Consider the following 24,913-nt stretch of genomic DNA (forward strand, 5'->3'; position numbering starts at 1 on the left):
TTGCAGTGGCTTAACAGCTTATGGACTCATCACATTAGCCAGGGGCTCCCCCTGCAACCCCGGGTGTGGGAGGCTCTTTCTCCCCCTAAAACCTTCCTCCTCCTCCCATGGGGAAAGTTTAGCGCTCTGGGGATCCCCCCAAACCTTCCTCCCTGCCCTGGGGAGGGGCAGATGACAGAGGGGCCAAGCCGGGGGGCGTCGAGGCGCCGAGCACAGAGCAGGATCCCTCCTGCCGCTCTCTGGGGACCGGAGAGGCTTCGGGACGAGGGCACGGGGAAAGTCCTTGCCAGTGTCCCCAGGCGCGGCCACCAGGTACCTGCCGACGGAGGCGCTCCGTCCGTAAACTGGGTCCCGGGGGTGGTCCCTGGATACGGAGCCCAGCCCGGGGCAGCACCCACCTCCCCCGGCCCGGGCAGCCCCGCGAGGCCACCCCCGGGGCTGGGCCGGGGAGAGGTCTGAGCGGGGGATGCCGCCCGCCGCCCCTTATCGCCCGCGGCCGCCGCCTGCGCGCAGCGATAGCCCGGGCGTGCCCCGGGACAACCGGAGCCGCAAAGGGACCCGGGGGGAGCGGGGGCGGCTCCGACCCCCCCTCAGCCCCGCGACCCTTATCTGTCCCGAACACGCAGAGTCTATAAAAGACCTAATTCTGCCTTTTTTGGGGAGGTTTGGGGCTCCGCCGGCAGCCCCGGGGACATCCGAGCACCCAGAGCCGCCCCAGGGGTGACAGCGGCTCGGGGGGTGCTCAGGGGAACCCCGCAGGCGCTCTTTCTCCTTATATGGGGCGGTGACGTCACGGCGGCACTCAGCTCTTCTGTCTCCGCCCCTTCGCCCCTCTTGACGCCATAGCGTCACTTGCTCGCCCCGCCCACTGCAGCGCCGCGCCGCCGCCGGCCCCGCCCACTCCGCGGCGCTGACAGGCGGGGGCAGCAGCCAGTGGGCGCGGCCGGCGGGGCGCGTGGGGCGGGGCGCGCTGACGTCACGAGGGGCGGGGCCTGCGGTGCAGGTGGAGGCAGCGCGGTGCGGTGCGCAGCGGCGGCCCCGGCCCGGGTGAGTGCGGGGGGACTGCAGGGGGCTCCGGGATGGTTGTTGGGTGGAGGAGTCCCAGGGAAGCTTGGGGGGGTCACAGTGGGGTCAGGCTGATGGTGGGTTGGGGAGGGGTGTGGGGGGGCCTGGGGCACTCTAGGGGGCTGCAGTGAGGTCAGGGAGGTTATGGGGTGGGGGGCTAATGGGGGGCTTTGGGGCTCCTGAGGAGGGCGTCAGTGCGATTGTGGGCTGGAGCGATACTGGAGGATTTGAGGTGCTCTAGGGACACATGGGGGTCAGGCTGGTTATGGGGTGGGGGGATTATGAGGGGTGCTGGGGGGGTGTCCACAGGGTCAGGCTGGATGTGGGGTGACCTGGCTCTGCTGGGGCCCACAGAGGTCAAGCGTGATGTGAGGTGCTGCAGGGCGTTCTGGGGTTTTGGGGTGGTCTGTCTGGGTGTGGGGGACCCACAGGGGTGGGATGGGGGGTTATGGAGAAATGGGAGAGACCGGGGGTAGCTGCAGTGGGGTCAGGAAGTGAATGGGGCAGAAGGGGGGATGCGGGGTGCTCTGGGGTTGGGGTCCCCCATGGAGTGTTTCCTGCTGGTGCAGCGCAGGGGAAAAGGTGCGTGCAGGCTCAGGGTCCCCCCCGCACCCCACGGTCGGGGCAGCGGTGCCTTCCGCATTGGCATCTGGCTCTGATTTCCCAGAGGTGTTTGGTGCTCCCTGGGTTCTGCCGGAGCTGCAGCACAGCTGGAGGGTTTGGGGTGGGCTGTGCTCTTTCCCCTCTCTCCAAGACACCGTCTGCACCCCCTCAAGACGGTTCCTGAAGCTGGGAGCCTCCTCCTCCCGTTGATACCTGTCCCGGCGCGGATCAATGCCACGCTCAGCCGAGCGGCACTAAAACCTCGCGAGCAACTTTCCACGCCATTCCCCCCACGCAGCTGTGGGGGATTTGTCTCCCCACATCCCCTTTTACACGGGGGTGCTTTGTGCTGATGTTGCAACCAGAGCAGCGTGCGGCGTGACTCGGTGTCCTCCGCGGTTCCTGCAACTTCTTCCCTTCCTGGATTTCACTCTCATGAGGGGGCGGTGAACCTGCTCTCTGGTCCGTGCCATGGGGGCTTCTGCCTTCCCCCCTTCCTGGTGGACTCGGGGGGTCTGAGCCGCTTTCCGAGGTGACAGGGGATAGCGTGGCAGGGGCCAGCGGCTATCTTTAGGGCTGTGTTGCAACGGAGGGGTGTGCCTTGGCTGGGCGCTGCCAGCAGCCGCCTCCTCGCCCGAGGATTGACTTACACTGCATGGGAAAAATCAACATTTGCTCTGCGGGAGCGGGTGTCGGGGTGCCCTGTCATCCAGGGGGCCCGTAGCGGGGCCGTGGGGCTGCAGTGGGGTCGCTGCCAAGGCTGCTGCCTCGGAAGGGCAGGGGCTGGCGCCGGGCGGCTGCGCAGAGGCTGCGGGGCTGTGGTTCGGTGTGGGGTGCTCTGACGGCCCCTGACACCCCACTTGTGCTGTGTCACCACCTGGCAGCGGGTGAGCCAGAGTGAGGGTGGGGAGGCTGATGGCGCAAGGGGGTCTGTGCTGCCCCCGGGAGAGGAGCTGCCCTGGGGTGTGGGAGCAAGGTGGGTTCTTGAAGGTGCGCCCCAAAACTCTCCCCCTCCCTGTGCTGCTCCTTTCCTGAGGCTTTAATGATCCGAGGGAGCTGGTGGGAGCACTCACTCCCCTCTGCATCTTTTCTGCCCAAGTAACCTGGTTAATCAGTGGGAGTAACTTGCACCCGCGCCAGAGCTTGGGGTGACGTGGGGCTGAGGTTCCTTGTTCAGCTTAACCCTTCCCTTGCAACCTGATCGTGCTAAACGTGATGCAGCTGGTGCCTGTCCCCGATAGGAGGCAGCTGAAACTCGTGAAGTGGTGTGTGTCCCCCCGGGTGTACAGCTCTCAGAGGCTCAGGTGTGTGTAGATGTGGGTCTCCCTGAGCTCCTTGTGGCACCGGCAGCCCAAAGCCGGGCACGTGCCATTTCTGCGTGTCGCGATGGTAACGGCGAGTCAGCGGCAGTGAAAAGTTCCCCTGTGCGTCAAACTGCTTCCCCGTGGTTGCGCTCAAGCTGTTTTGCGGGTGGCGGGGGCCTGTCCCCCGTCCCTTCACTTGGCTTTGCCTCGCGCTGGTGGGGAGCTTCAGCCCTTCCGGAGAGGGTTTGAAACCCTGCCGAGGAGAGAAAGTGCCTGCTCATCTGCGGCGCTGCCCTGGCGCGGTTCTGTCCTCCCGGCACGCAGCCCGGCAGCCGCTGGAATCGCCCGCAGACGCAGCTCTGCACCGCGCGGTCGTTCCGGAGCCGCCGCTGGGCGAAGATCGCTCGGAGGGTAAGCAAAGCATCAGCCGCGCTCTGAAGCTCCGTCACTGATTTAATATATAACGAAGCTTTTTCCGAGCTCTGTTTGCAGCAGTTCCCTGGGGAGGACGGGGGCTGCGGACCCTGGACGGCACATGTCGTCTTGTCGGTGCTGAGCAGCGTTTTACCTTTGTGTGTGTTCCCAGCTATGGGAAGAGGCTCAGGGCTGCAGGGGCTGGAAGTTCGGGGCCCGAATTGGCTCTTGGCTGCGCTGGATGCTGCGGGTTGGGGGTGTGGGAGCTGCCCAGGGTGTGATTCCCCGGGCGGGATGGACTTGCCCAACACCAGCCCAGAGATCTCTCTTTGAATGAACTGCCCAGGAAGGATTTGGGTGGTTTGGTTGTCCCTCTTATTAATTTATTTTTTCCTTCACCCAGTGATTTGCGCGAGGCTCCGAGTTGGGCTTCACAAGGAGGTGCTGCCGCCGGTTGTCCGTGCTTATCCTGGGTGTGGGACTGCGGCTGGTGCGTGGCGACAATCCCTCTGCACCGTCTCCCACCCCGGATGCTCCACCGAGGCCATTGGTGTTCGGTTCATTGCTCTCGGGGTCCCTGGGGACAGCCAGGGTGGGCTCGGGGGGCTGTGTGTCCCGAGGTCCATTGAGTCACTTCTCCCCACTAGAGGCTGCTGATGATCAGAGAATTTTTGTTTCCCTGGGATGTTGAATTCAAAGGGCCGAGCATCCCAGCCTGAGCTTTTCCTGCTGATTCACCACTGAGGCAGAGGCTGCTGGCTCCCCCCGCCAGCATCCGGTTTCAGGGGGCACATCTGCTCCCCTGCCAGCTCCACAATACATCTCCACACTTCATTAGGTCTTAATTAGGCAAATGCACCGGGACCACGTGTGAGGCTATTGCCAGGGGCCACCGGCTCCCATCCCACCTGCCCCGGGGCTGCCAACAGGGATTTTCCAGCTGGGTGCTGAATGCAGAATGATCCAGCCTCTTGTATAGTTTTCCCAGAGGACGTGTGCGCAGCGATAACTGGTTCAGCCCCGGGCGTACCTCAATGGGCAGAAAAGCCAAGAATTAGTTAAGCCACGGGACGCTTTGCTGGGCGCAGCCGTGGCAGCAGCTCAGACACGGGGGAGAATCGTCTTCCAGGGCAGCTGGTTTAGTCGCCAATGGATGGTAGCCTGGAAATCAAACCCAACCCCGGGAAGAGGATTAATCACATAACAATTAGGTGTAAGACGAAAGGCAATAATAGCTGCAGTGGAAGGTGCCTGGGAAGGAATTTGCGGTGTGGCACAAGAGCTGTGCTGGTGCGGGCAGCGCGGTGCCAGCTGGCTCCGGCGCCGAGCGGCCAGCGCGGCTTCCCCGACAATGGCACACCAGTGATTTACGTAATCCGGGACTTGCAAAACACGCTCGAAGGTCTGGAAAATCCTCCTGCTATTGTCAGTGCTTGAAGTTTGCCGAACTTCCTGGTTTGATCTGCGGGTTTGGTTTTTGTTTTGGGACCGCAACGGGGGAAAAATGCACTTCTCAGAGAGAAAAGGGCATTTGTGGTGTTTAATCCATGCCTGCTCCTTAGATTAAACTATTTTTGTGGTTCACAAGGGGTTTTGAGCAGCTGCTCGCAGCTTCGTAGGGCTGCAGAGCACTCCTCGTCTATCCAATTAGCATGGTTTGTCTCCAGTCCCCTACCGACGCCCCCTGAGAAAATGCCGAAATATCGGGCGTGCAGGCACAGGGGGCAGCTCAGGCCGACACCGTCTGTGCTCCCAGGGACAGGAACACTGTCCAAATGGCTTTGTGTTGTCTGAGCCTCGCAGGAGCCCGAACCTGCTGCTCCGGGAAGGCTCTAAAGCTGCCTCTTGCTTGTAGATTTTAGGTGGAGAGGCTGGAAGGGAGCTCAGTTGGCTTATTTTGCTGCACCTCTTGTCTGGAGTTGTCTGCTGCTCCTTCCTGCAGCTTGGGCATTTGAAGGCAGCTGGGAAAATGCACCCAGGAGGACACTGAGGCTTTATTTGGGTTGGCAAAAGGCTTTGGGGTGAGCAAACGGAAGAGCAAGGGCAGGGCCTGCACCCCAAAACGCTGCCCAGAGGCCAGGTGGTTCCCGACAGCCTCGCGTGCGCTCTTCGATTAAACGAGTGAGTCCTGTTAAAATATTCCCTGCTCCAGTTCATGAGCAGGTGCCTGGGAAACCTGCCATCCCTGAGAAAGGCGGGTCTGCTAGCAGGCGGGAGGTGGGGTTCTGCCCGGCCTGGTTGATAGGAGGCAGGTTTTGGCAGCTTGGAGAGGAGCAGGAGCCCTGGCCCGGCAGCACAAATCCGTTCCCTTATTAGAGGCGCTTTCCAGCTCCTTTCATGTCAGTAATTACATCTGGCCACGCTTGACCTGAGCCGGGTTTGAGCGAGGGTTGTGAGGCTGGGAGTCTTTGGAGCGGCCAAATTCCGACCTCAGCGGTATTTAGACCATCTCGGAGGTGTTGCAAACATCTCAGCGATGGGGTGGGAGACGTGGGCAAGCTCTGAGCTTGGGTGCAGCCTGGAGAACCCTGTGGTGTTGCTGAGTTCTGCTTAGCGTGGGTGGACCGGTGCCTTCAAGCATGATCATAGCCAGGGTGTTACTGCAGCCAATGCATTACAGCATTTATCATCCTGTGTGTGATCTCTGTGAGCTGATCCCTGCCTGGTTGATCTCCCCTGATTGCAGTGATGGTTTAGCCACTTGCCAAACAGCACCAGCATTGAAGGGCTTGCATTTCTGTATCTGTTCTCCAAAAACCCTTGGAGGTGGGGTACACCACTTGTGGGCACATCAGAACTTGAGGGGAGCTCTTTCTCTGCATCGAGGGTCTGTATCAAACGCCGAGTCGCCTCCCTGCATCTGCACGGGAACGATGGAGGGCAGGTGCCGGCCCGGCCTGGAGCCACCTTGGGCTGGAACGTGACTTTCTCCGTCTGTGTCGATGTTGTGATGTGGAGCTGAACCTCTTCTGCTCGGTCGGGATTGGCCTGGGCGAACCCGCGGCCGCAGGAGCCTGGCGCGGGCTGGCACACGGGGACGGTGCCGTGTGGGTGCGGAGGGGAGGCTTTTCACAGCAAATGCGGTCATCTGTATCATCGCGTAGCTTGAAACCTACCCCTTAAAAATACCGACTGGCGGCTGGGATGTGCCTGAGCTGGAGGAGTCTGTGCCTTTTAGACATTTTCCCCGTTTTTTAGTAAAAATCAAATAAGGTTTAAAGCTGTTACTGGTGATGCTGACTTGCTGGTGGGTTTGGGGTGCAGTTCCTCACTGGGAGGCAGCCTGGAGGTTGTCTTTTCTGAGAAGGTGGCTCATCGCCATGCGATGGTTGGATCCTTCCCCATGTGCTGACAAACCCCGGGCTTCAACCAGGTGCCAGGACGCTCCTCCCAGGACTGGCCGCAGGGCCGGTGTGACGTTCCCTCGCTGGCCGGTCCCCTGTGAGCAGTGGTCGGTCGCAGGTGGCTCGCGCTGGCGTTGCAGTGCTGTTTGATCCACCCAAGCTGCCTTTTGGTGGAAGAACACAGGTTACCGAGTGCGGACTTGGTCTGTGCTGTTGTCCAGGGCTCTTAGTGTCACTATTTTCTTTGCTACCGCTGTAGCAGGAGGCGGATGTGGTTCTGGATCTGGCAGTTTGCGTCTAGCCCTCCTCTACAAACTGCCTGCAAACTTGTCGGCTTTCTGTCTCCCTGCTCGGGTCGATAAGGGGCTGTTATCAGAGCTGAGCAAACCGTGACGGTCACATCGGAGCGCTGCGCCTCAAACCATGGGGCAGCGCTGGGCTGGATGGAGAAGCTCATTTGCATGAGTCAGTTAATTCTCTGTATGTTTTAATCTCCGTGACCATCTGTGTTCTTGCCTGGGCTGGGGAGGCGGGAGCTCTTTGGATTTATTGCGGGAGGTGAATGTGGAGAGAGCTGCTTGTTCTGTGTCTGCCAAAAACTGCCCTGGGTCAAAGCAGGACAGCCTTGTCAGCTCTGGGAACGGTGGTTCCGTATCTTCAGGCCAGGAGGCCTCTGTGAATGTCAGCTCCATCCTGAAAGGCCACAGGGAGAGGACAGGGGCACTTACTGAAAATGGGAACGTCTGGGAACCCAAACACAGAAGGGCTGCCGTGGGCTTGGCTGGTGCCTTGGGGGGCTGAGGTCCCTCTGGGGAGCTAAAAGCACCTCCTGGCCACCCCAAAAGCTCTGCCCCAGGTTGTGGCAGCCTCTGGGGTATGAGCCTGCCCCACCAGCAGCTCCTGCGGTCTCTGCCCTGGTGAACACCACAGCTGGAGATGGGATTTGAGCTTCAGAAGCTGCTGATGAGATCAGGGTGCTCACAAATAGAACCAAAATGTGAGCCTTAGCACCTATGGATGGGCTGCAGTAGCATCTCCAGAGAGACCTGTGCAGGCTGCTGCTGACCCAGAGGAGGTTTTTTGCAAACAACACCTGAAGTCTTTGCTGTTCTGGGTTCTCAAAGGTGCGAGCTGAGGCTCTGCAGCTGCTCAGAGCCCTGACCAGGGTCCCACTGAGCGCAGGCTCTGCACGTGGCACAGGCGAAGGCTGAGCGTCCTGCGGGCTGTGTCAAGCGACGTCTGTCCCGTGGGGCAGCTCGGCACCCGGACGCAGAGGGAACCATCCCTGCCCTGTAATTAAGCTCTTCTGCTCATGTTCACCATGCTAATGAGTCTTGTGAATGTGCTCCTTGCAGCCGTGGTGCTCTGGGTCGTCTCTGTGGCTCAGGAGCTGGAGGTGGCTTTTCAGGAGCCACCCGCAAAGGGCAGCCCCACATCTCCATCAGGATGATGCTCATGGGCTGGGAACTTTGACTGTAAAGGCTTTACCTTGACTATACCTTCCCAGCCTGCACCCTGGGTGCTGTAAATTCATCTGCCAATGTATATTCCACTCTCCTAAGTGAGGAAAACCTTCCCTGCTGGTTTGTGTGGGGTGGGATGGAGATGTTTTCCCAGCCTTGGGTTGAAGGACCGAGGCTGCCTCTTGAACGCAGAGCCATCCTTCAGCTGCTTGCCGGGCTCTTGACGTCAGTGGCTGGTAACGCTTACAAACAAGCAGTGCTCCAGCTGGATCCCCTCCTAGTCCAGCAGCTCAGGGTGTCGGTCTCACTGGAGGTGACAGCTGGGGCTGTCATCATTGCAGGGCATCCCAAAAGATGGGTATGGGCTTGTGTCCCTCTGTGGAGGAGCCCAACACTGTGCTGGACTTTCCCAATGTGCCATGGGTGCTTGATTGTGCACTTGTGTCAAGCAGCTCCCCGGGTCCCAGGGTCTGGCAGGATTTTGGGACCCGGCATACCCCCGTGGAGCTGAGCACACAGTCGCTCCTTTGAATCTCTCCATTTAGTTAATGATCCTTTTGTTGAGAGGATTAGGGTTTAGCGGCCTCTGGCAGAGCGTTAATTAAATTAAGTCTCTGAGTGTTTTGTGGAGTTTTGAAAGCCCACTAGAGGGCTGGGCTGGGGCTGGTGCTGGGCTGCGTCCATCCGCCGCAGAGGTTTGCACAAGAAGTTATGTAAAGCTGGAGGAGCTGGACGGACAGACAGACCGCGATCACCGCTTCCCCAGCGCGCAGTGCCCGGGACGCCTGCGTCACCGCTCGCTGCGTTATCAGCACCAAGTAACGTGGGCTTGAAGTTTTCTTGGGGCTGTTTGGTTTTTCCCCCGCACGGTGTTTACGTTTCTAAGAAGCGGCTCAAGGTGGGTGTCCGGCTCCACCTGCGGTTCTGGGAAGGGTCAGGCACCCCAGTTCGCTTACGTGAACTCTTGTTGTGGCGCTCGTGAAATACAGATGTGAGCACTTGGCTTTTTGTGGGTCGAGGGGTTTTTCATGCTTAGCTGGAACTGCTTATTAATCAGCGTCTCTTCTCCTTTCTCTTCTATACGCTGCCCTGTGATGAATTTTGGTGCTTTGCCTGCATGGTTTGCCCGGCTGACTCATCTCTGGGTAAGTACCTGCTTCATTAGATCAGTGACGGGGAACAGCTGAACTTAAATAATGAACTGACTTGTTTATTCTGACTTAAACTCTGGAGTATTGATTGTTATCAAACCATGGGATTTATCTTGTGTGAGTGTGAAGATTTTGGATATTGAAAAACACTTCATACAGCACTTTCCAGGCCAAGTTTACAACATGGTAAAGCCTCTGGCAGTAGTTTTTTTCTTGCGAGCTTGGGCTCCGAAGCATGGACCGGGCAATAAAAGCACATTGAGGGCCAGCAAGTGGGCAAAAGGAAGGGAAAATGGTTTTGGTGATGGAAAGCAGTAGTCCCTGCTGCTCCCCGGGCTCCCCCGGCAGCTGTTGATGGTAAATTGGTGCCGTGGTTGTGTAAGGGCTGCTCCGAGTGCCTGAGCCCAGCGCTGGGCTGGCTTCCCCTTCACAAACACGCAGGGCACGGAGCAGCCCGAGGCCCTTCTGGCGGGAGAGAAGGGGAAACGTGTGGAGCTTGGAGAACTGCGGCAGGCACCGATGTTTCCGGCTTGTGTTCGCAGAGATCCTGCTTTGCACTGGGGAAAATCCTCCTGTGGGGAGGGTTCTGGTGGTTTCCCAGCAGAGGGTTGGTGCCGGTCCCTGAGCGTGGCTGCGAGGGGCTGTCCGTGTGTTAAAAACTGTCAAAATGGGGTTTGTGTGCTCGGGGTGCCGGGAACTCCGCTTGGGAAAGCTGGTTCTCTCGGTGCAGGTGCCTTTGCACTGAAGTTCCTCCCTCTGGGACCCTCAGGAGTTTTTACTTTACTTTTGTTTTTTACGTTCAAGTGTCTCCGCACTGAGCTTTGCCCTTCCCTGTCCATTCCAGTAATCTCTCCTCTCTCCCAGTAACAGGGAGGACTGGGTGTATTTAAAGCAGCTCTGCTCAATGTGCTGCCAGTCGCCGATGTACGGTGTGAAGGGAAAGCAGAGGAAGGTGCTGGGAGAAAACTGCTTTATTCTAAAACTCGGCATTTTTAGATGATGCCTCACAGGGGAGGGCAGGAGATGTGGATCAAATCCAAGCACAAACCTCTTGTTCTTAGACAGAAGCAAAGCACTGTATTTGGAAGCTGAACAGCTGTCTTCTGTTCTGAATGAGCTGTTCTTTCTTGCTACCAAGCCTCTAAAAGAAGGCTCTTTAGTTAACTAGAGAAGGTGCCTTAATCAGAGGTGCTGAGCGCTCACCCTCACCAAACACCCAGCAGGCATTTCAATGCAGAAAAAAACTCCTCTGCGCAGGTGTAGCTGCAAGAAATGCAGGTTGGCAGCTAGGATTTGGAGCAAAATGCAAGTGCTTGCTGGCGTTGCTGTGGGAGGGGGTTAGCGAGAGGCACATCTGCCAGCGCAGCAGCACCTGGGCCGGTGGCGGGCAGCAGGATCTTTCTCCTTCGTGCTTGAGCAGGCCCTCAGAACATCACCCGTCTGGTGATGGCTGCGTGACAGGGCTCTGGTCAGGAGTGCATTGCTGGAAGCCGGTAACCTGAACAACCCCTGATTTCATAGAATCATGGAATGGTTTGAGTTGAGGGGACCTCCCCAGCCCCCCAGTCCCCCCTGCCATGACAGGGACATCTTCACCAGCTCAGGGTGCTCAGAGCCCCGTCCAGCCTGGCCTGGGGTGTCTCAGGGATGGTTCATCCACCACCTCTCTGGGTACCCGGGCCAGGCTCTCACCACCCTCAGGGCAACAATTCCTTCCTCATGTTCAGCCTGGATCTCCCTCCCTTAGTTTAAACCATCACCCCTTGTCCTATCACAACAGGCCCCACTCGAAAGCCTGTCCTCACTCCCCCCAGAGCTGGGCTGTCTGGCACTGGTTGGCACTGGTGATGCTGGAAGCCACGTGTCCAGATCTTAAAGTTTACCTGTACGTGAAATTGTTTCTTTCCATCCCATAATTCATGGGTCACTGTGGGGCGTTGGCTTCACGAAGCTGTTGAACAGCAGCTGTGTTGTGAACTTGGGTCTCCGCTTAATTCTTATTCATGTGTAGCTCAAAGAGGAAAAATAAATCACGTCTCCTGCTTTTCCGTCTTTCAGTGAGATTTTCTGCTTTGAACCTCTCCTGGAAGCCAGGGTGTCTCTTTCGCTTGTCCACCCCTTCAGCAGAGACTGCCAGAATCTGACACGGTGTCAAGTTTTAGGGCTGGCTTAGCTCAGCAGTTTCACTTCAGCGCTTTGTAAGGCAGTGAAATAGTTCTCATTGTGGCGTTTAAAATAGCAGCGCTGCCTTCTGAATTACCATCTCATTAAATGAAAGCGAAAAGACTCAAAAGCAAGTGAGCTTTCTGTGTCTCTTGTTGCATAAGAAAAGCTGTTTTAGTTGACCTAAAAACCAATATTGAAAAACAGGCTAAAGAGCGATGCTTTCCTCCCGCTCGGTGGGCAGTTCGGAGCAGTTGCTGCTGTTCTTGGAGAGCCATTCATGCGCTGGCAGCTGCAAACCGTCTTCAAAACATTCACTCCTTTGAGACTTTGCTTCCCTTTTGCTTGATGGTTGCAGGAACTCTGCTGTGGAGACAAATAATTAGAAATAAAAGATGGCAGCTTAATGATTATTAGCTTCTTTCTGATGCTGGCTGTGGTGAATGCAGGGCTAAGATTCCGGTAGTGAGCATCTCGAGGCTGGTGCTGCATCTCTTGCTCAGAAGATCCAGTGTGTGCGCCACGTCAACCTGCAGCTCTGTGGACCTGCAGGACACGCTGAACTAACAGTTATTTCTTTCAGTAACAAACCTTTTTCAGAGAGGACAACTCTTGGCAATTAACTGACAATGGCAACAGTTCACATGAAGCCTGATTTCTGTCCATCCTTACCCACAGCTTTCCTCTGCAGCTCCTGATTTCCCCCCCTCTCCTTTCCTTGGATTCTGCCTAGAAATCTGAACCGCTTTGGATGTCCTTTATAAAATGAGCGTAGAAAGATAGGACCTTAAATAAAGCCTCAAAATGCCTTATTTTGTGAAGCTCCAGAAAAAATGGCAGCAACGTGATGCTCTCCTCTGGGATTTTGTCCTATTGATATTAATCTGTTTGAAGCTGGTATCCATAACTGCCAGTTCCAACCAGGCTGAGAAGTCTCTTTTTTTAATTTGTGATATCTACAGCAGTTAATGGTGGCGCACCTGCAGAAATGCCTCTCTCAGCAGAGTGTGGCTGTGCTGTGTCAGGTTGGGGGATCATCTGTAGAAAGGACTTGGGGTGATAAGTCTGATCCAGTTAGGAGCTTAAGACAAACCCTGCAAGGTCCAAGGAGGCTGCGGGCAGGGAAGCAGCTCTGAACAAGGTGGTGCGGAGCTTCGACTCAGGTTTCTGGAAGAAATAAGGTAGCCCAGGCTCTGCTTAGAAGTTTTATTTCCTTTCCATAGCCAAAGTCTTAATTAAATAAACGTTAGGTCTTGCCAGGTGTCCCTCACAGATTTGCAGGGCTCGCTCACAATAATGAACTGTTGTCCAGTGTCAGGGGAGGTTGAGGTTGGATATTAGGAAAAAATTCTTCATGGAAAGGGCTGTGGGCCTTGAACGGGCTGCCCAGGGCAGTGCTGCAGTCACCATCCCTGGGGGGTTCCAAAGGCATTTAGACAAGGTTCTTAGGGACACGGGGTAGTGCCAGGGTTCAGTTATGGTTGGACTGTATGATCTTGAGGGTGTCTTCCAACCAAGATGATTCTGTGATTCTATGAGTTTGCTGCCAGGCCTTTGGGTTACAAGGGATACGTTAGGACAGACCGGAGTACCTGGCTAACTTACCGCCAGGTCCACACTGGTCCTAAGTAAACCCCGATCCTGAAACTTTTCTTCCCTGAACCAAACTGCGTTTTGAGTAATTTGAGGCCAAGGGAACATAATCTTTGGCTGGATTGGGAGCATAACAGCACGGAGTCAGTTCTGTGCTTGAGGATCCTTTGGTGAGAGCTTCGCCTGACTGGTGTGGAGGAGCTACAGCGCAAAGTACACCTACTTGGTGTAGTTTAAAAAGGCCAGAGCCTCTCCTCGCTGCACGTTGGCTTCTCATTGCTGCAAGGAGTAAATCAGCCACCGACATCCTTTGTTCAGTGCACGGCTCTTCTGCCTCCGCACCTTAGTGCGGGTCCCCAGGTGGCACTGTCTGTTATTGTGGGGTTCATTTTGGCAAAGGCTGCGTAGCTGCGCTTGTCCCCCGCTGCAGCGACGGCTGTGTCCCTGGCCCCGCTGCAGCGACGGCTGTGTCCCTGGCCCCGCTGCCCGGGTTTGGTTTGGGAGGGCGGCACAAGGGCCGGATCCTCCTGCTGCTGCCCGAGCATGGAGGATTCCAGCAGCGTCTTCTGGAGTTCCTTAACGAGGGCAGGGGGCCGAGCGCCGTGTGAGCGTGCTCCTCTGTTTTCAGTCCTGTCTTGTTTTCACTAGGACTGCTAAGGAGTGAAAAATGGGTGAGTGCTGGAAACGAGAGGAAGCTGGCAATCTGCTGGGTATCTCTTGTGACGGCTTTTTCCACAGTTTGGTCCATATTTTGGGCTGTTTCTGGAGCTCAGGCTCATGCCGTGCTGATTCTGCCTTTTTCCTGAACATCACCTGTAACCTATTCTCCAGGCTTTCTGAAGCACTTTCTAGATCCTTTGAGTGCGGCCACTCATACGTTTAATACTTCCTACCCATACTTAAGGGAAAAAGTATTTCTCTCTTGCTGTAGAAACATTCATCATATGAAAACTCGATCCTGCAATCTGACGCTGACCTCCTCTAATCTCTCAGTGGCGCATCTTGTCAGAAATGTGATTTACACGCTGTCTCGAAGCTGACTTCGCAGGGCGTGCAGCCTGCAGAGAGCTGGTGCTCCTCCTCTGTTTTATTCCTCTTTCTTCTTGGAGCTGGTCTGCCGTGACACTGCTCAAGTGAACATGAACTTCATTCAAACCGATGAAACCCACAGCGAGAGCTTTTTCCATAAATTAACAAGATTCTGGGTGGGATGGGAATTCCTAGGTATCCTGGCTTATTTGCCCAGCCATCCCTTGTGCCTTTCCTGTCTCCCAAAACGCATCCCATGAGCCAGCCCAGCACCAACAGGGTGTAGCAGCTCAAAAACCAGATTCGTCTGCCCACAAGCAGGAACGTTCTGCCTTAGTTTGGCCACAGTGGTCCTTAAAGGGCACAATTCCTGCTGTTCAACCACCCAACAAAGGAAGACTCTCCAGTAGGAAACTGCACAGAAGAGGATTGGAGAAGCTGTTTGCATTTGGCAAAACTCGAGAGTAACTGCTGTGATGCCGAGTGGGGTTACAACAGCAAGATCAGTCTCTTTAGCTAGGGAGAGTGTTGCTTAGCCCTTTGATAACTTGCTCAACAGTGAATTGATTGTTGGTTTTGGACAGTGCTACAGTGGACTGGACTAGACCTAATCTTTGCTTAAATACTTGACACAGAGCCAGGTGAGTGTGGATGTCCTAGGCTGCCTTCAGTGCGCACATACGTGTCGCAGCAAAGTGCTGCGGCATGTTCTAATTTGTGAAAATTTATTGAATCTGTAGTTTGGCCCATCAGAGGCTTTTTCTGGTGCTTTTTCTGGTGCTTTTTCTGGCTGTACCTGTCACTTTGTCTGCTAAATCGAGCACTGGAGAAACAGTGTCAGCCGAAGCACGCCTTCCTTCTAGGTAAATCATTTACCTGAAATACCTCTGTTACAGATCAACATTTTGCTGTAAAACGAAACCTGTGAGGTCGAAGGGAGATTTCCTCTGCTCCCAGCCAAAGCAGCGCGACCGATGGTGACAGTAAATCTCGGCAGAAGAGCCAAGGGCGGGGGGCCAGCAGCTGGCAAAACGGGGCCACCTGCTCCCCTCCCGCCTCGTTTGCTCTGTGAAATGGCTGCTGCTGCTCCGGAGGCTGTCGCTCGTTAGCAAAATGTGTGAATGTGGCACGTAAACTGAATTTGCCCATTGTTGTGTGTACAAACACACACGTAATGCAGCCACAGGCAGCTTATGTAGAGCCACAGTGGATGAATTATTCCCTCGACCCGCTTAATTTCTTTTTTTTCCTAGAACTCGGTGTAATGCTGAGTATTTCTCTTCACCTTAAGCCCTGCTTGTTTTGGGGGAGGGAGCACCGGTACCAGTGCAACGCACGATTCCTTTGTTTGGATTGGGAATTCTCGCGTAGAGAAGCTCCTCGGGGTGAGGAGAGCTCTGTGCTGTTCATTATTTGTGCCAGTAACGCTCGAGGCGCCGTGTCTGCCGGCACTGGGGTGAACTGGGAGCCCCATTTTACAAACCACGCACCAGGGACCTGCCCTGCAGAGCGCTGGATCCCCTCACAAAGGATTATTACTATTATTTTTTAAATGAAGAGTTTACTTGAGCTGGATTTCATCTAATCTTGAGATGCGTTCCAGAGCGTGTACTTCCGAGGCGCAGGGTGGGGCTGGGCAGCGTTCGCCGTTGTGACCCAGTTGATTTCCGCAGACCGAGTTCGTGGGGATCTGAGCGCTCACCGGGTCGTCTTTCAGGTTGCAAGGAGCAACCTCTGCCTTGGAGTCCGCGAACACATGCCTCACATGAATATAATTCCTCTCCTTATTCCTATATCCAGCAGCCGAATACCAAGAAATCCTGACTTATTGAAATAATTCTCAGTCTCTAATTGACTCCTATAAAGCGACTTAAACCAGCTATAACTGGGGAGTTCTTTAAATATTTGCAATCTGGGCTTGGCACAGGGCAAACCGTTCTTGTGGTGAAGAATTTAAGAAATTTCCATGGCTTCCTATGGGACTGCAGAGGTCAGTTTGCGGCTGCGTAGGAAGGAAAAGGTTAGAAGTTAAGCCAGTGGTTTTTTCAGCAGAAGTGTGATGTTGCTGGTGGTATTTCCACATGCATAAAAGTGTTCTATTTTTTTCCTTTTTTTCCTTTCCCCTTTTTCTTTCTTTATTTCCTCCCACTCTTTTTCTTTTCTTTTCTGCTCCCTACAAAGGGATTGCTTTGGCCTCTGTTCAAATCCCCTAGCCCCAGAACAACCATTTTCAAGGTGCTCCTATAGCACAGGCCGTGTGCCTCTTTTCACGTCTGGTTACTCCTGCTCTGACGTTTCCTCCTCCATTTATTTGGGGTCTGAGAGGTAGCAGCGGCTTCGCGCTCGTGCGCGGCGCGTGCGGCAGCTTGCCTGGGTGCTCCCTGTGGATAAACGCTTCGCTTGGGAAATAACGGCTCGAAATGCAGGAGCTGCCGCTGCCTGCGCTCAGATGCTGGCAGATGGAGTCGGGGATCATCTGGGGATCTGGGCACAGCGGATGACGTGCTGCGTGGTGCTAAATCACCATCTTGATGTGAAGTTTTCGTTGCTGTGGTCTCCATATAAGCTGCAATTTGCTGTCAGTCAGCGTGTGTGCGTGTTATGATGAAGCGTGGTTCTGTTTGCTTGTTTATTCTTAATTGCAAGAAGCTGTTGCCAACCCCTCGCATCCAAGAACTGGGGTGTCTTTGCTCGGTGGTTTCCTCCTGAAAGCCTTTGGCCTGGCGTGTGTTTTCAGCCCTCGGTGGGTGAGCAGCGCCCTCCGTTGCGGCAGGCCGCACCGCACACCTGAGCCTCCTCCCTCCACGGCCCGGGCTGTTAAAACGTGTCAGTTGAATGCCACGGGGAGTGAAGTTAGAGCTTCAGGGCACGTTTTACTCCCATCTCTGATGTAGGAGCAGCAAATTCCAGCTGCCAGACCTTTCCCTGTCTTTGAATCAAACGTACTCGGATCTCTCAAACCACCAGATACTCCAGATTTAAGGCAAAAACACCTCTCTTCCCTCCCCTTTGCAAGTGGTGTCAACACAAGACAAGGGGGAACCTGCCCTGTTTTGCACGTTTGGCAGAGCCAAGTGTTGTAGGCACAGAGGAAAAGAGGTAAATAGCTCTGAGACGCAGGTTTTGGGTTGTTTTTCAGGAAAGCTGGGTTGGTCTGGTTCCCATTCAGCAGAAGCATCCTTAGTGAGAGTGGTCCTCGCTAGGCTGGTACTAGTGAGGGCTTCAGCATGAGAGTGAATCCCAATCAAGGTGCCATCTCAACTGTGGCTTTACAGGCTCGCCAGCGATTGAGCCGATACCTGTTCGGTTCCCAATGGCTTTATGTTTTAAAAAAATAAAGGAAATCCCAGCCTCCCCCTCCCCGGGTCCTCCCTTCCGAGCTGGGCCACAACTTTCTCTGGGAGACGGCGAACTGTGTTGAAAATGTGGGTCATGCCGGAGGCGGGAGCCGCTCGGCGCTCCCGGTGGGCAGGGCCCTGCCTGCGCCTTCCGCACCGGGGCCGGGCGGCGACAAATGATCGCGGCCCCTTCCATTGCTCCACCACCGCCATCGCTTTAGCGCCGGGCCGCGGGTAATCCCGGCAGTCCGGCCTCCCCTTCCCGAGCGCGGGGCTGCTTGTGTGCCGGGCTGAGGGAGGCGGCCGCGCCGGGCAGGGCCGCGGTCCCGCAGGGCGGCCCTGGGGAGGGAGAAAAGGGGAAGCCATGAGGGGGCGCGCGCTCCCGCTTCCCCCACCTTCCCCGCCAGCCGCGGTTTCCTCTCCGCCAATAGCGAGGCGGCGCCAGCGCCCCGCCCCTCGCTCTCGGCCAATGGGAACTTACTACACTGTTGTGGGTAGGGGCGGGGGTGCGCGGTGCGGGGCGCAGAGCGGTGGGGCGAGCAGCGGCGGCCGGGCGGCGCGGGCTCGGTGCGGCGCGGAGCCGAACGGGCTCGGTGCGGAACGGCACGGAACGGCCCCGGCGTGCCGCACCGGGGCCTTTGCGCGGCCCAGCGTGAGGGCGACGGGCGCCGCGCGCGCGCGGTGGGCGGCCGGGTAAGTGCGCGCGGGAGCGCGGATGTGCACCCCGTGATGTGCACCCCGCGTGTGTGTGCGCGCACCCCGCGGTCCGTGCGCACGGCGTTATCGGTGCACGCACGGTCTTTGCACGGTGTGTGCGCGTGTATCGGTGCACGCGGGGTGTGGGGGTTGCGTGTGTGTGCAAACGGCGTATCGGTGCGTGCCCGGTGTCCTTGTGCTGTCTGGGCATGTGCGGTATGTGTATGTATGTCTTTTCATGCCCGGTGTGCGTGTGCAGGGTCTCTGCACGGTGTGCCTGCGTGTGTGTGCACAGACACACTGCACATAAACCACGCGTGCATCTGCGTGTGCATACGCTGCGTGTGTTCATGTGTGCGTGGTCTGTGTGCAAGGCGGTTCTTAGTGTTCGTGCGTACACGGTCTGTGCACCCTGCGTGTAAAGGATGCGTGTGTGCGGGGTGTGAGTGTGCACACACAGTCTGCACATGCACAGCGCCTGCACAGGCACCGTGTGTGTGTGTGTGTGTGTGTGTGTGTGGTGTATCCGGGGTGCATCCCGTGTGTCTGCTATGGTCTTTGCGAGCGTGCGCAGCCTGTGTATGTGTGCACAGTGCCTGTGCGTTTGCACAGTGCGTGTTCACAACGTGTCTGTGCATGCAGGGTGCGTGCATATGGTGTATCCGTGCATGCACAGCACCGTGTGCCCGCTCTCTGTGGGGTGCGTGTGTCACGGAGAAGGAAGGCAAAAGGCTGAGGCTCAGCCAGAGACAGGTTCTGCAGGATACGAGAAATAGTGGGGGGAAAGCGGGTTGGGGGACACAGCACAGGGCAGCTGGCACCCACTGTCCCCTCCTTGCTGGGACTGCGGGTCCCCGGGGTGGCTGGTGGCCCAGCCGGGGTCTCCAGCTCTGCGCGGAGTCGGTTGTGCAGGAGGAGGAGGAAGGAGACATGGCGGGGAAGAGCTCCGGGCGCCGCCAGCTGCCCCGCGCGCCCGCCCCTGGGACGGAGGTGGGTGCCGTGGTCCAGCGCCGGCCGTGCGTCCCGCTTCCCTCTGAGCTCCAGCTCAGGGGAGCGCCTCGCCCGCTGGGACGCAGCGCTCTTCGGCTCTCAGGATTTGCCACCAAGGCGTATTTTTATTTTTTTATCTCCAGCAAGGCAATGTTTACAACGAAAATGATTCCAAGGGGCCCGGAATGAGTTACATTTTCACCTTGATCGCATCTGTGAGTGCCGCGTCTGCAAGCGTTGCTTTAATGTTTCTGGGGGAAAAAGAACTTGCTCCCCCTTCGTGTGCCGAGGGGGGTCTGTGTGGTTTTGGGGGCTGGTTTTGGGCAGGGGCTGGCAGCCCCCCCGGCTGTGGGCACGTAAATGTTCATTTGAGAATTGCTCGTCCCGCTGCCAAGAGAAAATTTATCGGAAACTGTCTGAATTCTGGGGCAGGTGTTGTGCTGGGCATTACAGTTCAGTTATAATTCTGTTCTTTGTGGTGTAATTTAAATAAGATGCTGTTAAAAATACAGAGAAGCAAAGTCCTGTTTCTGAACAACAGCACAAAACCGGTTTGAGACTTACCTTGCTCTTCATATTTAGGATTTTAAGGCTTTCCAAACACGCTAGGTTATGTTTGCCCGAGTTAGATGGATCTGGAGGGACGGTCCCTCTAATTAGTTGGTTCTTATTTCACAATTGAGTTACTGGTGAGGTCTCGGGGGAGGAGAACACGGCTGTGCGTGGAGGGGAGGCGCGGGGGGGCTGCTGTCTGTCCGTCGCTGGGGAGTACAATTCCTTTCACGATTAGCTGGCTCGCAGGAGCCTGGGAAGGCTGTTCTGTGGCGGTACAGTAGTATTAGTTTCTTTTGTAATGCCTGGCACGATTATAATTCTGAATTCCTTGCAGGTTTTCCTGGGTCGTTGTGGTTGTTAACGGGATGTCCCACTCGCGGCGCGTGTCGGGTGTTAGTGCTGCAAGTGCACTTGATATTTATTTTTGTACATCGTGGTGCCAACCTCCGGCATCTTCGGTTACGTTTCCAGGACAATTTTGAGCGTTTTACGTGATATAAAAGACAGCAGGGTGCTTTGCGTATCTCTGTTGGCATGGCCTTAATAAAGAAGGTGAGGATTTTCTAGGATTCCCGTGGACAAACATAATCTGCTGCAGGAGGTAAACATCAGGATAAACATAGCGCTCCTTACATTTAAAACTCAATTAGAGCCTTATGAAACTGAGAGAATGATGGTTTGTTTCCTAACGTAAATGCATTAATTATTCCCTGTGTCAGTTTTGATTAGAACAACAGGAATTACCTGTGTTTTCAGCTGATCTCGCAGTTGCAATTTAAACTAAATTTTTATCAGCAGCAAAGCACTCGATGGGAAGGCAGCGGATTCTCGGCCGCTCCTGACCCGGGCGAGGGGATGACGGTCACTTCCCAGCCCGTTCCAACACACCGTATGTTCCCAAAGCCTGAAAATGCCTATAGACAATTACACTGCAAATCTAGAGCTGCTGTCTCCAGTAACGCGCTGCCAACTGCCTGCGTGCTCCGCTTGAGCGGCCACGATATTTTCACTTGGCAGCATTTGATTTTCGGAAGTGGTCGAACATATCTATCCCGATGCCCCATTTACTGCTTGTTGAGCAGAATACTTGGATTGATGGGAGGTAGGCTGGTAGCTGTGTTGCTTCTCTAGCGAGCAACCGCGTTTGCAAATTCATTCATTAGCGATCAAAGCGTTGCCGTGCCGGGGTGGCTGGGAGGCTTCCAGCCACAGGATGTTGGGATGCTCCGCGCGCTTTGATATGTTGATGGGTGGATGATGATGTTGGGAATGTGGTACGTAGCGTGCTGGAATAGAATTGGACGTACAGAAGTGCTGCTGACGGCAGGCATCTGCATTTCCCAGGTTGCTGGATTTTCACCAGAAGTTGTGTAGAGTCTCAAAGGCGTCTGGGGGTTCTGGTGTCAGAGTTCCCAGCTCTTTGTCCTCGAGGTTCGTGGAGGTGTTGGATGTGTGTCCACAGCACCTGGCCAGGAGTTCCTCATCAAACACCTTTTCCTCAATGTGTTCTCTAACGAGGGACGTTCGATGAGCCTCTTCCTTTGGGGGCACCACGACACTACCCGTCCTGCTGCAGAGCGGGTTCTGCTCCAGCAGTTTACTGCCACACATCATCTGGGTTTTGGAAGAAGCCCAAGGAGCTGGTGCAGCCCAGAGGTGCTGAGGGTCACAGGGATGCTGTGGATCACAGAACAATCTCTGGGCCCTTCCCACATGTCGGGGCCAGGGGTTCTCCTGGAACAGAGAGATGGGAGCAGAGCAGCGTGGGGGGTGTGTCTGCCGGGGGCTGTGTTCCGGTGCTCCACCGGCTTTGTCCGGACTCGCTCTGCTTGCCGAAGCTGCTTTTACCCCCCTGGTAGGGAGCAGCGGTGAATCAGAGGTGTTGCTTTCATAAGGTAGCCTCTGCGGGGCCTGCAGGAGCCTGAGGGATGCAAATCTTTTCCTTTTATAAACCTTAACTTTCTGTTTTTAAACTGCACTGCGGACCTGCTTCTTCCCAACCGCATTTGACCGCCATGCACCTTTTCTGGAGCGTTAAGAGATGGCAGAAGCTCAGGTTGTTCGGGCCGGAGCTGTGTTCGCTGCTGCGCGTCCTCCGGGGAGGCCCGATGAGAAGCTTTGCGTCTCGAGTGGAAATGGTGCTCTGCGCTTGGGGAGCTTTCGCAATGATTGTTCTGCTTTCTTGGTGCTTGGCTTATGCTGTAATCTTGTGTAGATTAAGCAGGTGGCTCTGCATAAAGATTTCACCTTCTAGGCTGTTTTGATCAGCGCTGTGGTTCTTTAAGTTGCAGAGAAGGGGAGGACGTGGCATAGCGGGGATTTATCTTTGTCCGTCGGATGGATTAGGTAGGAATGTTCATGGCTTGTACTTAATCCAGATTAATATTATCAGTTTCTTTACGTTCAGTCGGTTGTTTACGCTTGTTTTCTGTTTATGTGAATTTTTGCTTGTGTAATGACGCTAACGGTATGTATTAAAAGCAAATACTTTTAGTTCATCTGTGTGGACGGAATAATATATATATATATATATATTTAAACAAAGCAGTTCCACAGTGAGGAAAGTTATTTGGTCTTGGAGTGTCTCCAGCACTCGTCCTCTCCCAGGGCGCCCTCCTCCAGCCCCCACTGCTTTTCTGATCCGGGCTCTTTAGAGGAGTTCCCCTGCCAGCCCGCCGCAGCTGCTGTGCTCCCTGCAGACGCCCAGAGCAGGCTCTGTCATTTATAATTCATTAAGTCGCGCAGCACTCGCACTCTGGTGCTTTTGGGGGAACGGGTGCTTGCGTGTCTCTGCTCGTGGCGCAGAGCCCGGCACACGGAGGCAGAGGAGCAGCTCCGGGGAGCGACTCTGCTCCTGCCGCGCGTTTCTGGAGGCGCGATCGCTCCGTGGCGCTGGCCGGTTGCAGGCTGATTATCCCCCTCCCTTCCCCGCCCCGCGTAATGCGCGTGTGTGAGAGAGATAATTAAAAGCTTTTAGTCAAATAAATAACTAAGCCGCTCGCACAGCCCTGTAGAGCACTGGGCGGCAGAAGATGGCGCGTGCGGCCGGTCCCCGCGGCGGCTGCTCCGCGTTTCTGTGCCAGCGCAGCCCAGCCGGGTCTCGGTGCGTGATCGCACACGGGCTTTCCAGCCCCAGGGCTTGCATATTGCTAAATACAAGAAAAAACCACCCCGCTAAGTGGGAACAGTCCTGCCCCATTGTGCTGGGGGCCCTGGGCTGTATTTATTTCCCGCTATTCAAACTCCACTCTGAAGACGGGGTTAATAATTCCCGCCTGGGCTCATCTGCGGTGCCAGAGCGCAGATGCATCAAAAGCGGGAGCTGGTCTTTGCAATGCGCTTGTGAGACGGGGCTGGGTGCTTTGGGAAAGGTAATGGTGTAAACCTGGACGGGTGGTTTGGTTTTATCCCTTGGATGTGAAGCACGGTGCAGCGTTCCATGTTCAAGCGCTGGTCCGTGCTGCCGTGGGCTGCCCGCGGTGCCCCGAGCCAGGCGCTCGGGAAATGAGAATCACGCAGCTGGGGACCGTTCCTGGGGAGCTTAGGGAGTCGTTTGTCACCGGGCAGGGGCTGGTTCATGGGAGGGCAGAAATCTTCCCGGTCCAGCTTCAGCTGCCGTAGTTTGAAGTTGTTTCTCCTGCAGCCCGGCCTTGCTGCCTTCTAGTTGCTGAAACAAGTGAGAAGAGGGTCCTACAACCAAATATCCCTCGTTTCTCCTCTTAAGAAAAAGGCGGAATTGGCTGAGGCTGTACGGGAAGACACACGTTTTCAGAGGCAGCTCAGGGCGGCATTGTGCAGTCTAACGGAAACGAAAAACCCTTGAATCCCCAGTCAGAAACTGCAAGTTTGCCTTCAAATACCGCATTCTGCATGCACGTGGTTTTCTAGCCCTGCTTGCAAACACACGAATTCCAGTGGTGTCATCTCAACGTGCACAGAGTCACGAGCTGTGGGACCTCAGAGGGATGTGGCCTCTCGGGCGGGTGGGGGAGAAGAGCCGGAGTCCTCCTCTTCATACAAATGCCAACACAGCAGTTCATTTTGTGTGGAAAAAGTCTAAAAATCTAGCATTAGGCCAAAGTTTTCTGCCTTAGGAGCCCGTTTTTATGACTGTTGGCTTGGCAGTGGTGGACGTGCGGAGACGGGAACTGTGTGTTGAAAGTCGCATGGGGCGTCGTTCTTCGTGCGACGTCAAAAGAAATTCAGCCTGACCGACATCTCCATTTCTCCTACGTGTGTTTAAGTGTATGGGGGCAGTGAAAAGGCCATTGACAATGTAACCGTGCCCTGGCACAGGCAGAAGGCAGAGAGTGTGTTCCCAGGCGGCTTGTACCCTGTTTTCCCGAAAATAAGAGCTGCCCCGAAAATAAGCCCTAGCATGATTTTTCAGTATTTCTGAGGATGCTCAAAATATAAGCCCAACTCCAAAAATAAGCCCTACTTACAGTTAATGTAAAAAGTCATTTTAAATAGCGTCCAGGCAGCAAAGAGTATTCTTCTTTTCGGGTGCATCCTGGTGCTCGGGTCCGTCCCCGCCGGCCGGCGCCCAGCTCCTCACATCTTGGTGCGAAACCGCGTGGGCAGCATTGCTGGCTCCGTGTTCTGCAGCTGCTGCCCTTGGCTTGTTTGGAAGTGATGGTGGACGCTCTTCAGCTGACCCGACGATGACAGGCGGCGAGATGTGGTTTATGAAAAAAAAGAGAGCTCCCAGCGCATGATGAACAGGGCGGGAGAGCTCGGGGAAGCTGGACCTGTTAGTGTTACATGCCTCTGTGCCTCCCGAGGCAGGAACGGGACCAGATGGTGGACGTGAGAGATGGCTTCAGGAAAGCAAGGAGGCTTGCAAGTACAGGGGAATTGGGTATTTCACTGCTTTTCTTGCAGCTTTATTTCTTCCTGTAACTGAACCGGACTCTGCAGCATGAGTATTCCCGGTATATTATACTGTTGGGCTGTCCAGCTTGGGTTTGATCTATGCCGTGCTAGTTGCAAAACGCCAAGTGATCTAGTGATGCAAACCTTTTTTTCCCTCCTTTTTTTGAGGTAGATTTGCAGCTGCATCGCTGCCAGAGATCAGATGAACTGCAAACATGGGTGAAGTGAGCGGCAGAGACGGGGCAGGGGCGTTGATCACGGGCAGGGACGTTGTTGATCACGGGCAGGGACGTTGTTGATCACGGGCAGGGACGTTGACCATGATCACGG

General features: G+C 55.6%; 2 protein-coding genes across 38 annotated transcripts in view; one reads left to right on the plus strand and one right to left on the minus strand.

Annotated features, from left to right (window-relative positions):
• Positions 1–24,913, minus strand: part of MECR (mitochondrial trans-2-enoyl-CoA reductase) — a 182,136-nt gene that overhangs the window by 25,119 nt on the left and 132,104 nt on the right. The gene's annotated exons all lie outside the window — the stretch shown is intronic.
• The window catches only part of EPB41 (erythrocyte membrane protein band 4.1), a 77,003-nt gene continuing 52,784 nt past the window's right edge, over positions 695–24,913 (plus strand). For 24 of the 35 annotated variants that reach the window (XM_065041261.1, XM_065041263.1, XM_065041266.1 and 21 more), the window contains exon 1: positions 17,976–18,160. The gene's annotated coding sequence lies outside the window, so the exon portion shown is untranslated. Of the gene's footprint in view, positions 1,048–9,204; positions 9,339–17,975; positions 18,161–24,913 lie in introns of those variants that run through there. The other 11 variants (XM_065041286.1, XM_065041287.1, XM_065041298.1 and 8 more) reach the window with 4 other exon arrangements.

Source organism: Columba livia, chromosome 26 (genome assembly GCF_036013475.1).
Source record: "Columba livia isolate bColLiv1 breed racing homer chromosome 26, bColLiv1.pat.W.v2, whole genome shotgun sequence".
Taxonomy (NCBI): Eukaryota; Metazoa; Chordata; class Aves; order Columbiformes; family Columbidae; genus Columba; species Columba livia.